This window comes from Dipodomys merriami, unplaced genomic scaffold, assembly GCF_024711535.1.
Source record: "Dipodomys merriami isolate MVZ:Mamm:240054 unplaced genomic scaffold, mDipMer1.0.p SCAF_86, whole genome shotgun sequence".
Classification (NCBI taxonomy): Eukaryota; Metazoa; Chordata; class Mammalia; order Rodentia; family Heteromyidae; genus Dipodomys; species Dipodomys merriami.
Genome location: NW_027206468.1, coordinates 5,353,313 through 5,366,190, shown reverse-complemented (window position 1 = coordinate 5,366,190; position 12,878 = coordinate 5,353,313). Strand labels below are relative to the sequence as shown.

Here is a 12,878-nt window from a genome sequence, read left to right as displayed (position 1 = left end):
TCTGTACAAATTGTTCTCCTAAGTCCTAATGGATCAGTTAAGTTTCTTTAATTTCAAAATTGCCAGTCCATCCTATGTGACCATAGAAAATATTTTCACAATACAAAGAAACAGCAATACCTTACTTTAAAAATTCATGTATTCCATGGTATTCTTCCAAGTGAATTGCCTGACTTTGATGTCAAAATATATTTTAGTTGTTTGTATACATCTATAATGATTTCTATAGAGTTTGTGGTTTTTTAAATCAGAAAAATATTTTAATTTATCTGTTGAAATGAGTAGTACAGAAACTAAAGATATTTCTGGTGCTTGTCTGAAAAAGTATATTTTAAAATGTTTAGTATTCTGTTTGTATAATGTCCATAATCTGTTTCATTCGCTCCTAGATATAATACTTTGAATTTGACATTGTTTTATAATACATACCTTCATTAATAAATGTGTCCTTTCAGATTGCATTCCATACAGAAACATTTTAAGATTCTTTTAATTCCTAGGTCCTTATAGAATTTTATTTCTTTCGGATAAAATGACAATGTTATCTTATTTCAAAAGTTTTATAAAGGTTATGCTATGTAAAGGCCTTTCTAAAATGGTGAAGATTGAATACACTGATGTCAAACTAACTTTTATTTCTATGAATTACATATATTATTACACTTGTATATTTGTAATCAACTTTTGAATAACAGTTTTTCATTTCTTGCATCTGAAGAATGAAAAATATGGAATACTTCACAAATTTTCATATCATCCTTGTGCAAGAGGCATGTAAATCTCTGTATTGTAATTCGGGTAGACCTGCTGCTGAAGCATGTAGTATCCTATAAACTTAAGTAATCAATGATGCAATCTTAAGACAGGTATATATCCTTGGTTGCCTATTTGTAACAAGGAAACCTTATTGTTCCCAAAATTGCTATTCATCTTATTTCTGTAAAATTCTGTGTATGGTGGAAAAAACTTATGTTGTTTGTTCGATTGCTCACATTTGCAAGTTTTTGTAAATGACTATTTTAAGTCTTTTTCATTTGAAATTTGATCATACTTTGAAGCTGTTATAGATAGGTGCAAAGGTGATGGATTTTCAAGTACTTATTTATTAACTGATTTAGCTTTGTGGAGCTAATGGATTCAAAGTAAGCCTTGCTTAAGAGCTACTTCTAAATTTCTGCAGCTTAAAATTTCCCAAATGAGGTCTTGCTGGCACAAATGTCTCCTTGACCTTTTACCCTTGCTTCGTATAGGAACAGCCCAACCAGAATGTCTTACCCTGACAGCATAGATTGTCTTACTGGAGCAAAACTAATCTTAGTTACAAGGGATTATATAGAGACGAACAGTTCAGACAGAACTGTTCGGACTAAAAGGTATTTTTTTCAAAATATAACTGCTTATTACACCCTACCATTCCAAAAGTAGCTAAAGCCAAGAAGGTGAAAAAATTGTTCATATGCATGATTACCTAATGTCCTGGCCTGACTACCATCCAACCAGGCAGGAAGTTACACCACTGATTTTCTATCACCAAATATATTCCATAGCTCCAGGAGAAGTCCATATGTTTCTCCTCATTATTAGGCCTGAAATTGGTAGTGTTTTAACCACAGTGTTTCCCCTTGCCTCCAAGCTGTACATCCCCGAATGGTAAAGCTTTAGTTCTAATTCTCCCAAACAATGAGGTAGAGGCAATGGAATATTACTTTAAAACAGTTGCCTTTGATTCCCTAACCACAACGGAACAATGCAAAACATTTTCTTATAGATAATTATATATTTTATATTTATATGTGTTGATTTTATATTTCACAAAGTGGATCTTACTGGAATTAATTGATAATTTGACAAATTAATTTATATTATTCCAATAAATAGATTGGAATATAAATAATCAGGATTAGAATATATATTAGAATATAAAAAGGATCAATGCAATGTTTTCGGTATAAACTTGTGATACTTTCTACATGTTATTGGTCTTCTGAATTCACATGGTAAAAAAAAAACAATGTTGTTTTCCTCTAATCTATAAGGGATTTTACTCTGCTGCTCTGTTTATTGTTTTAACTCGCTGGCCCCAAATTGTTTTTCTCCATATTTCTGAAGCATTCTTCCTGATTATACTCAAATTTTGCTGATATGATGTCTAAAAGGTATTATTCTTCTACAGGATCCATGGGTCCTAGGATCCCAGCTCCCAGTTATCCGCATCATCAGATAACTAGGGCAAAAGTTCCCACCTATGCCCATGCAACATGCCAAGAGAAAGTATTGAAGACCCATCTCAATTTCTCATTTCTTATATTTCAGGGCCCCAATTCCTTGAAATGCAGGAATTAGCAGTGAGCAATTGGGAAATCCAAGGCAACTTAAAATGCAAGATGAAATCACAAAATGTTAAAGTACAGTAATTCAAACCTTCAATTTTCAGATGACCATGCCACATGAGTGGAAAAGACCACAAATGTCACAAGATTATTTGTAGTACCCTTCTCCTAATGGTTAATGAATGATTTCAGTCCAGTATCAGCAGGCTAAAAAATAGTTCCTGAACGATAGATCCATAATTGGTCTACCAATGCTAGGAATACTTGACATAGAGGTCAAATATAATTCAAAAAACATTAATTGAGAATATCTTTAGTGCTTCAAAACACTGGTACTTCAGTAAACTTGGCTTTGTAGTATAAAAATGTTGTCATTCTCAAACAAATGATAACCTACATTTAATCTGCTGAAAGTATATTCCTTTTCAAATAAACTTTTAAAAATCACATTTGCCAAAATAACACTTTACAAGTGATGATATTTAGTGAGGTTACTAGTCTTTCGAGTGTAGGGAGCAAGTTTCAATAGAGTTGATTTATTCACCCAGCACTAATGCCAAACAGGTTCAACCATTCATTAAAGTGTAGGAATAGTACCCCCCACCATTTGTGTTTTTCAGTAGGTGCCTTCAAAAATTTGTTAAATAGTTCAGCCTCCAATATTTCAAACCAAAACATTAGCTAATAAAGTAAATTTCATCACATAAGTACATTTTAAAAAGTCATGAATAGTTGCCTTATCATATGGTGTTTTATGTTTTCCCTATATGTCTAATATAGTAAGAAATATGACTTTAAGTCTTGAATATGGGTACTCATCAGAGATTTGACAAACATACAATCTGTCTTCTATTTCTATCATATTCCTCTACCGTAGTAAATTTTATATTTCTTCTTTTGCCAATAATTATAGGTAGTTGAAAATATTATCCCATGTAAAATAAAATAATCACACACCACTGTACAAAGCCATTTATAAAAACTGGTAGTTAGGAATACATTCTAAGCCATTTTTAAACTTTCTTGTTGACTACAGATTAATCTTCCAAATGGAGAGCAATGAAATCATGTCTAGGTGCTTCATGTCTCCATTCTTGCAAATTGTTACTTCAGATGAATGAATTATGGAAATATAAGCTGACATCAGTTCAAGTATATGCAGAATTGAAACTCCATGGAATGTATATAAACCTTTGAAAGTACTAACAGACAGTTTAACAGAATGAGTATCAGGAAATTAAATTAATAGTAATAATAGTAAAGGAATAATAATAAAGCCATAGAATGAACGAAGAATGGAACAAGGGGCAAGTACAGCTAGAATACTTAATATACACATGTGAGAAAGAAAGTGGTAAATCGGAAATAAATCTTGTAGAAGGGGTTGGTTGAGAATGATAGAAGGAGTGACTCTGATCCCGGAACATTGGACAATTAGATGGACATTTTTGTAACACACTTTCACAACATTTTGAAATTCAGTGAAAAAACACAACAAAAAACAAAAACACACAAAAAGCACAACCAAACAGCAATCTCTATAGAGTACGATTATGACCTCTCAAAATTTTAAATAGTTAATGAAGGACAATCTTGGGAAAAGCATACAAAGCTGTTCGAAGTGAGCAATTTGGTGTAGAGGAGAAATTTTAACAGATTTAAATAGACTGTTTAAGGTTATAAATCACCTACATCTGCTGCAAATATTTTCCTCTGCGAGTTCTCTTGGTCTGAAAGGATATTCCAGTCCTGAGCCACACTTGATAGCTTGTGAAGATAGAATGGAAGAAACAAGATCAAGAACCCATTACTCCATTGGAGAAGAAACAGTCGTCTACGTTTTCTCTCATTTCTATTGACTACTTTTATTCATAAGTTTAAGTCAAGTGATTTGAATTAAATATTTCCTTCTTTGTTCTGGCAAAGTAATTGGTCAAAATAATTCACTAAATATTATTAGCCATTTTTTTTCTATCATGCTGTTTTCTTGTCCAAGCGAGTCCATTAAACTTCCCGCTTGCATTTGGTTGCCACGGAAACCCAGCATCAATGTTAATGAGGACAATCTCTAATGTAAAACTTTGTCTCCAAAATACCAGTCCAAGAAGCTGTGATCACAAATATTTAGCTATACATTTTTCTTTTTTCTTTTACCTTGAAAGTCTTCTTTGTCTAAAGTGCCCTCAAAAATAAGTACTCTGCCAATTTTTGGATCAATCACTTATAACCTCAAAGATATTTTGCTAACAAGATGCTTAGAGGAAACCGAAGAATACTGCACTTTTATCTTCTCTCTTAAGACTCTCCTTAGATACCATATCAGGAACAGTGAAGTTATTCTTTGCAAAATTATTTCAATAGATTATTTTTTTCTCTTCATCTTGCATTTGCTCAACAAGATGTATGGAGAAGAATAGAGTTGAATCACCTATACCATGGATGACAGTGTCTTTTACAAAAGGACAATGCTCCTATGTCCTATTTCTCTGTCCTCCTCTTAGCTCTTGCCTGATTTCCAACTAATCACAGATTTTTAGCTTCAAGTCTAATGAAGGTGAAGGACTATAAGGCCTCCCCCATTGCTACATTGTAGGGCTAGATCTCTGGCAGGAGGTAAGTGTGAACGACGCACTCAAGGAACACACGTTGGGAGAACAGGTTTAAGCAGTTCTGGTTTATTTCTGCACAAGGGTTGGGATTTTATAGCTCCAGCTTTCCCAACCTCCTGAGTCCTTCCCAGCCAATTACTTAGCGGGGAGTTGATGATGGGCACTGCTTGGTGACAGGCACTGATTGGTCCCCCGGGGGCATGTAGGGAGCATGGACAGCTCATGGCTGGAAAGCTAGGCAGACGTGCCTGTGGGTCACGTCTCTATGAGCAGGAAGTGTGCTTCAACTGCTACTCTAGCTGACTCAACCAGATCTGACCGGCTCTACCCACAAATTTTGCCTTTTCTTTTAAAAGGACCATCATTATGGTGAACCGTCATTGGAGGCATTTTTGCCGGGAGTGCAAGCATTTAATAATTCCTAGGAGAGTAAGCCCTACATGTGCATGGCCTCCCCAGATGACCAGAGAGGATGGCGAAAACCATTGTAACTTTTTAAGCACATCTTCTAAAAAGGAGACAGCGGGAATAAGCTGAATGGTGGTCTGGTTTAGGTGGGTAACATCATGCAGCAGGATTTGGTTGAAGTTTAAGTACTTAAGGAACTTAGGGCCTTTGAGGTCGTTACTAAGTTCAGTGAAATTGGGTGCGGGAGTGGTAAGCTGACAGAATTAGTCATAGCATTACATAGTCCTCCTTGTTGTAATCAAAGAAACGTAATCTGTTCTTGGAGCAAGTCTATTTGTTGTTGGAGCACAAGGAGGCCTCCCTTAAGATGATTGGCAACTTGTAAATGTTATAATTCTATGGATGACAGTTGAGGGATGAGCTGGTTTATCTGTTGCACGGTGGACACGCTTTGGGACAGCAATACAGCGGCGGTGGTAGCTGAAGCCACTGTAGCGATGATTGCGGACCCGATTGCAAGGATCAATCCTACTGCTCTTTTAGTGCGCGGATGAATCAATTGAACCTGGGAAAACTGAGAGTCATTAGTAGCCAGAACAATAAATGGGGGAACACGTACCAAACCTGCAAAAGGATATGAGTCATTGGGTTGCCAGTGATTGCTGAGAGTGCAAGTAGCGGAGGAGTTGTCTCCTAGACAAAAAAAGAACGGGGCTCTAACCACTACCATTCCTGACACCTGGTCATATCCAGATCAGTTACAGCGACGAATATTGGCCAATAGGAAAGGGGACAAAATGCGGCAGGAATGTGATGATCAAACGATTGGCATGGGGGGTCCTAGGTCCCCCAATCATCCTCCTGAAGAGTCATAAAACTCCTTTAGATTTTGAGGTTTGGGATCCTTTTCAGATTGGTTGTATATAGCTGGGTCTCTACCCTTAAAAGAGTTTTAAAAGAGAAACTATGAAGATGAAGCAGTGGGTGAGGCTTCAATAGCCAAGAAGCTGTGTTTAATTGGAAATCAGGAAAGAGTTGAGAGGAGGACATAGAAGTAGGACACAGAAGCGTTGTCCTTTTGTAACAGACCTGTCTTCCAAGGTATGGGTGATTTACCTCTATTCTTCTCCATACATCTTGGTGAGCAAATGCAAGAACAAGAGAAAAATAATATATTGAAATAATTTTGCAAAGAAAAACTTCACTGTTCCTGATATGTTATCTAAGGTGAGTCTTAAGTGAGAAGATAAAAATGGAGTATTTTTTGGTTTCCTCTAAGCATCTTGTTAGCAAAATATATCCTTGAGGTTAGAATTGATTGAAACAAAAAGTGATGGAGCACCTATTTTTCTGGGCAATTTAGACACAAGAAGACTTTCAAGGTAAAGGAAAAAGAAAAAAGTAAGCCAAGTATTTGTAATCACAGTTTCTTGGACTGGTTTTCTGGAGACAATTTTTACATTAGATTTGTCCTCATTAACATAGATGTTGTTTCATGGCAACCAAATACAAGAGGAAAGTTTAATGGACTCGCTTAGTCAATTAAACAGCATAATCAAAAAAATGGCAAATAACTTTTAGTGAATTATTTGACCAATTATTTTGCCAGAATAAAGAAGGAAAATGTAATTCAAAATGAATTGACCTAAAAGTATGAATAAAATGTAGTGAAGAGGGATGAGAGGAAAAAATAAAGGATTGTTTTCTCTACAGTGGAGTAATGGGTTCTTCATTTTGTTTCTTCCATTCCATTTTTCCAAGCTATCAATTGTGGCTCAGGACTGGAGTATCAAGTTCAGACAAAGAGAACTCATAGAAGAAAGATAATATTTGCAGCAGATATATGTGATTTATAACCTTAGATAATCTATTTAAATCTGTTCAGAATCCTCCTCTACGCCAAACTGCCCTCTTTGAACATCTTTGTTTGCTTTTACTAAGACTTCTCTCCATTAACTGCTTAAAATTTTTGAGAGGTCATATTCATACTCCCTACAGATTGCTGTTTGGTTGTGATTTTTATGTGTTTTTGTGTTTTTTTAACTGAATTTCCAAAGGTTGTGAAAGTGTCTTACAATTAAATATGTCCACCTAATTATCCATTGCTCCTGGATCACAGTGACACCTTCTAACATTCTCAACCACCACATTCTCCAAGATTTATTTCCGATTTACCACTTCCTTTCTCAAATGTGTACATTGAGTATTCTAGCTGTACTTGCCCCTTGTTCCATTTTTCATTCATTCTATGTCTTTACTATTATGGCTCTCTGGTTTCAACTTCCTGATAGTCATTCTGTTAAACTGTCTGTTAATATTTGAAAGGTTTATATACATTCCATGGAGTTTCAGTCCTGCACATACTTGAACTGATGTCAGCTTATATTTCCATAATTCATTCATCTGCAATAACAATTTGCAAGACTGGAGACTTGAAACACCTAGACATGATTATATTCTCATCCATTTGAAAATTAATCTTTAGTCAACAAGAAAGTTTAAAAATGGCTTTGAATGTATTCTTAACTACCAGTTTTTATAAATGGTTTTGTACAATGATGTGTGATTATTTTATATTACATGGAATAAAACTTTCTACTACCTATAAGTTTTGGAAAAAGAAGAAAAGTAACATATACTACTTTAGAAGAATATGATAGAAATAGAAGATAGATTTTGTCACATCTCAGATGAGTACCCATATTCAAGACTTAAAGACATATTTCTTACTGTGTTAGACAGAGAGAAAACAAAACAGCATATGATAAGACAAGTATTTGTGACTTTTTAAAATGCCCGTTATTAAGTGATGAAATTTACTTTATTAGCTAATGTTTAAGGTTGAAATATGGGAGGCTGATCTATTAAACAAATTTCTGGAAGGCACCTACTGAGCAACACAAATGGTCCGTGGTATTACTTTTAGACTTTAATGAATGGTTGAACCTGTCTGACATTAGTGCTGGGTAAATGAATCAACTCTATTGTAACTTGCTCCCTACACTTGAAAAACTTGTAGTGTCACTAAGTGTCATCTACTTATCAAATGTTATTTTGGTAAGTGTGATTTCAAAAAGTTTATTTGAAAAGGAATACACTTTCAGGAGATTAAATGTAGGTTGGTTTGAGAATGACAACATTTTTATACCACAGAACCAAGTTGTACTAAAGTACCAGTGTTTTGAAGCACAAACGATCTTCTCAATTAATGTTTTGCTGAATTAACTTTAACCTTTAAGTCATTTTCCTGACCATGGTAGATCAATCAAGGATCTATCCTTCCAGGAACTATTTTTTGGGCCCACTTATGCTGGACTGAAATATTACATTAGTCATTAGGGGAGGGGTATTAAAAATAATCTTGTGACACTTTCTGATTTGTTCACTTATATGGGCTGGTCATCTGTCAATTCAGGTTGAAATACAGTAATTTCTCTCGATTTTGTGACTTCATCTTTCATTTTAAGTTGCCTTACATTACACAATTGCTTGCTGCTAATTCTTGTTTCTCAAGGAATTGGAGCCCTGAAATATAATAAATGAGAAATTGAGATGGATTTTCAGTTACTGTCTGCTGGCATGTTGCGTAGGCCTAGGTGAGAAGTATTGCCCCTGTTATCTGATGATGCAGGTAACTCAGCCATAAGATATTAGGACCCATGGGTCTATAGAAGAATAATGTCTTTTAGATATCATATTAGCAAAATTGGAGTATAATATGTAGGAGGAATGCATCAGAAATATGGAGAAAAACAGTTTGGGACCAGTGAGTTAAAACAATAAACAGAGCAGCAGAGTAAAATCTCTTATAGATTAGAGGAAAACAACATTGATTTTTAACAATGTGAATTCAGAAGACCATGAACACTTAGAAGGTATCACAAGTTTATACCGAAGACATTGCATTGATACTTTTTATATTCTAATATGTATTCTAAACCTAATTATTTACATTCCAATTCTATTTATTGGAATAAATAAATATCAATTTATTTGTCAAATTATCAATTGATTCTAGTAAGTTTCACTGTGTGAAATATAAAATCAGCACATATAAATATAAAATATATAACTATATATAATATAATAAAATGGCACATGTTTTGTATTGTTCTGTTTTGGTTAGGGTATCCAAAGCAACTCTGCTTTAAAGTATTTTTCCATTATCTCTACCTCAGTGTTTGATAGAGTTAGATTTAAACCTTTACCTTTTGTAGATTTACAGATTGGAGGCAAGAGGAAACATTACCAATTTAAGGCCTAATAACAAGGAGAAACATATGGACTTCTCCTAGAGCTATGAAAATATTTGGTGATAGAAAGGCAGTAGTCTAAGTTCCTGCCTGGTTGGAAGGTAGACAGGCCAGGACATTAGGTAATCATGCATATGAACAATTTTTTCACCTTCTTGGCTTTAGCTACTTTTGAAATGGTAGGTATAATAAACCATTATATTTTGATTAAAAAAAACCTTCTAGTCTGAAAAGTTCTGTCTGAAATATTCATTTTTCTATGATCCCTTGGAACTAAGATTTATTTTGTTCAAGTAAGACAATTTACGTCATCAGGGTAAGATATTCTGTTTGGTCTGATCCTACATGGAAGAAGGGTAAAGAATCAGGTAGACATTTGTGCCAATGAGACCGCATTTGGGAAAATTTCAGCTGCAGAAGTTTAGAAGTAGCTCTTAAGCAAGGCTTACTTTGAATACGTTAGCTACACAGAGCAAACTCAGTTGAATAAATATGTATTTGAAAAAGCCATCCCCTTTGGACCTAGCTAAAAATGCTTCAAAGTATGATTAAACTAAAATGAAAAAGATTTAAAATAGTCATTGACAAAAAAATTTACAAATGTGAGCTATCAACTGAACAATATAATTATTTTCCATTATACACAGAATTTTAGGGAAATAAGATCAGTAGCATTGTTAGAAACAATAAGGTTTCCTTGTTACAAACAGGCACCCAAGGATATAATCCTGTATAAATATTGCATCATTAACTACCTAAATTTAGAGGACATTACATGCTTCAGCAGCACATGAACCCAAATTACACCAATACAGAGATTAACATGGCAATTGCAAAGGATGATATGAAAATCTGTGAATTATTCCAGATTTTTCATTCTTCAGATGCAAGAAATGAAAAACAATTATTAAAAAGTTGATTACAAAATTACTAGTGTAACAATACATGTAATTCATATAAATGAAAATTAGTTTGACATCAGTGTATTAAATCTTCACCTTAGAAAGGCCTTTACATAGCATAATCGTTATAAAACTTTTAAAATTAGACAATATTGTCATTTTATTCCAAAGAAATATACTATAAGGACCTAGTAAAAAAGGAATCTTAAACTGTTTTGGTATGGAATGCAATCTGAAAGGACACATTTTTTAATGAACCTATATATTATAAAACAATGTAGAATTCAAAGTCTTATATCTAGGAAAGAATAAAATAGATTATGGGCATTATACAAACAGAATACAGAATATTTTAAGGTATAATTTTTCACATAAGCACCAGAAATATCTTTAGTTTCTTTAGTACTCATTTCAACAGATAAATTAAAATTATTTCTGAATACAAAAAAGCAAAAACTCGAGGGGGTCCAAGATGGTGACGGGGAACTAGGAGAACGCCACAGCTCTCCCCAACCAAAAAGAGAGTTTGAGTTCCAATGTTTAATCGCCCCAAGAGACCGACAACAACAAAAAAAATCAACATCCAGAGAAAAACAGGAGTTGAAAAGAAGAATTTCACAACAGAGGAGCTTGAAGACGCCTTCCCCAACGTCTATTGGCCACTTAGCAGCGTGCTAAGCCATGGCCAGTCTGGCCTGGTGGGAGCTACCGGTGGCCCAGATACACAGGGAGTTGTCTGCAGATCACCGGCAACAAAGACCCCTGAGGTATCAGTGTCAGACCGGCTGATCCTGACGAATGAAGAAACCTCCGAGCAGGGAACTTACACAAAGATCCCACCCCTTCCCCTCACTCTCCATTGGAGCAGAGAGGCTCCATCCCACCAAAGCCACTCAGCCCCATGGCAGGAACCTCAGAGATACATGAGATGCCCACAGAACACCAGAGCAGAAGAACTGAAAGGAAGTGGTGCTGATCCAGAGAGCACAAACAGAGACAAACCCCAGCAATCAGAACCTGAACAGAGTCCCCTCCCCACCCCTCGGGTGAAGGTCAGAGGCCAATCCCGTGGAGCGGACCCAAACAGTGTCAATGGAGGCAGTGACAGAAAAGAAACACACAGAGCCACCACCTCTCAGCCTAGCCCACAACCACCTCAATTGAACTCTGACTGCAATGGCAACCAACAACAACCTACATCACACGGAAACAAATAGCTCCAGGGTGAGTACCCCACAGGGGACAGTGTATTCCTCAAGGGAGACCAGAGCTGGTGGGAATCCCCAGACGCCCTACCCCAGAACCTGCACCACAGGACACACTAAAACTAGAAACTGTTCAAGAGCTCCACCAGCCCATGAATCAGACTCAGCTGGCCAGGCTAGAATAAGAGAGACCCTGGAAGGAAGCTTAAAAGCCCAAGCCTGGTACAGCGCCACTGGGTCAAGAAACCAACGGTGGAAGAAATTTGAACTGTGTACTCCAAGCTGCGTAATCTAGGTGGGATACACAGCAGCACAGGTCCAACAGGTGTGCCCAGGCTGGGGTCTGGGACCAGGCCTGGGGATCTGGTGCCTGAGCAACATAACCAACTCCTCCCAACTGAAATCAGAAGCTGAGCATACGCCTCAGTAGAGGGGAGAAAAACAGGGAACTACACTCCTGGTAATCATGCCTGTGACAGCAAAAGATGCGGGGGATTCAGGACAAGAGAAGCCCAAACTCCACAAGAACCTGACCCATGTATTCTAGGCTAAGAATTGAACAACACAGGCCTCCAGCACCCGATAATAGTCAGGAGCTCAGACTGGTAAGGTCCTCAACAGTACAGTGCTCGTCTTAGGTGCAAGAGGCCCTGGATCTGATTCTTCAGCAAAACATAAGCTGAAAGGGCCAGATGTGGTGCTATGGGTCAAATGGTAGGGTGCCAGCCTTGAGTTGAAGAGCTGAGGGACAGCACCCAAGACCAGAGTTCAAGCCCACAAATAGCCAAAAAAGTAAAACAAAACAAAACATCAGGAGACCATAGCAGACTCCAGCATCTGGGAGAATACATCCAGCACATCCAAACTAGCCAAGAGCACCTGTAGGAACAAACAGGAGCAGTCTAGGTTGCTTAACCCCTCTAACGGCGGGAACTGCCAGTGATCTACAGCAGAGAGCTGAGAATCCTGTGTGGGTCAGACCAGCAGCTGGAGGTCGGCCCCCAACAGAACCGAGATCAGGTACAGACTCCCTCTACCAGCACAGAAACAGTAACCAAGCAAAGACAGACACCTATTGACCAAAACAAAATTTCAGATTAGTCTGCAATAATCCCTGAATAACCATGAGAAAATCACAGAGAAATATTGTAAGGTTTATCAACAGCTAGGA

The 12,878-nt window shown here is 36.5% G+C and overlaps 2 pseudogenes; one reads left to right on the top strand and one right to left on the bottom strand.

Moving 5' to 3' along the window:
• Positions 1 to 722: 722 nt before the first annotated feature.
• On the bottom strand, positions 723 to 819 carry LOC138820328 (U6 spliceosomal RNA; annotated as a pseudogene).
• A 9,556-nt stretch (positions 820 to 10,375) lies between these two features.
• LOC138820332 (U6 spliceosomal RNA) lies at positions 10,376 to 10,474 on the top strand (annotated as a pseudogene).
• Positions 10,475 to 12,878: the final 2,404 nt, after the last annotated feature.